Source organism: Haliotis asinina, chromosome 3, assembly GCF_037392515.1.
Source record: "Haliotis asinina isolate JCU_RB_2024 chromosome 3, JCU_Hal_asi_v2, whole genome shotgun sequence".
Lineage (NCBI taxonomy): Eukaryota > Metazoa > Mollusca > Gastropoda > Lepetellida > Haliotidae > Haliotis > Haliotis asinina.
In genome coordinates this window covers 8832286-8833306 of record NC_090282.1, presented here as the reverse complement: position 1 = coordinate 8833306, position 1021 = coordinate 8832286, and the positions used below count along the sequence as shown (strand labels likewise).

The 1021-nt window shown below is 41.8% G+C and overlaps 1 non-coding gene across 1 annotated transcript; it reads left to right on the top strand.

Moving 5' to 3' along the window:
- The first annotated feature begins 652 nt into the window (after positions 1-652).
- On the top strand, positions 653-726 carry Trnan-guu (transfer RNA asparagine (anticodon GUU)). The gene has a single exon. It is a non-coding gene; the product is annotated as a tRNA-Asn (tRNA).
- Positions 727-1021: the final 295 nt, after the last annotated feature.

Genomic DNA, 1021 nt, shown 5'->3' with positions numbered 1-1021 from the left:
CGCAAATACATGCTACAATACGATATATCAGTTTAAACAAGTCTCTAACACACTTGATATACATGTATTCATTAATGTCAGGTCGTCATTCTCATGCACAAGAACTCTGTGCACAAAGACGGCAGGAATACAGCCAGCATTCAGTCCTTCAACATTGCCTGAAAAATATCAGCTTCCAATGTGGTCTAGTGGTTAGGATTCCTGGCTTTCACCCAGGCGGCCCGGGTTCGATTCCCGGCATTGGAACAAATTCTTTTACCATCTGACAAGAAATTGAGTTCAATTTCAAGAAGTATATATTAGTCACGTGCAAAGTCAAAAGTAAAAGGCATGCATTTTACGTCATAAGAACAAATTCCTGGCTTTGGAACAATTAATTCATCTCACAAGAAAGTGAGTTCACATCAAGAAGTATACATATGTCATGCGTACAGTCAGAAGTAAAATACATGCATCTATAGTCCTAGATTTATCTTCATGTACATCCCAGTGTCCACATCTTCCAATAAATAGATCAGGTAAGCCAATGTGTCATTGCGCAAGACTATCCCACCCCTTACACAACAGTTGTTGAAACACACCACAAGAGCAAGGGCACACAAGTTCCACCACATCAGTCACATCTTAAAGTGAGCCCCATCTCGTCAGTTCCGTCTCTGTGGCGCAGTCGGTTAGCGCGTTCGGCTGTTAACCGAAAGGTTGGTGGTTCAAGCCCACCCAGGGACGCACCTGCTTTTTGTAAACATCAGTACTTGATATTTCGCTCTTTTGGATTTTACAGATGTTTGTAGTTGACGCAAATACATGCTACAATACGATATATCAGTTTAAACAAGTCTCTAACACACTTGATATACATGTATTCATTAATGTCAGGTCGTCATTCTCATGCACAAGAACTCTGTGCACAAAGATGGCAGGAATACAGCCAGCATTCAGTCCTTTAACATTGCCTATAAAATATCAGCTTCCAATGTGGTCTAGTGGTTAGGATTCCTGGCTTTCACCCAGGCGGCCCGGG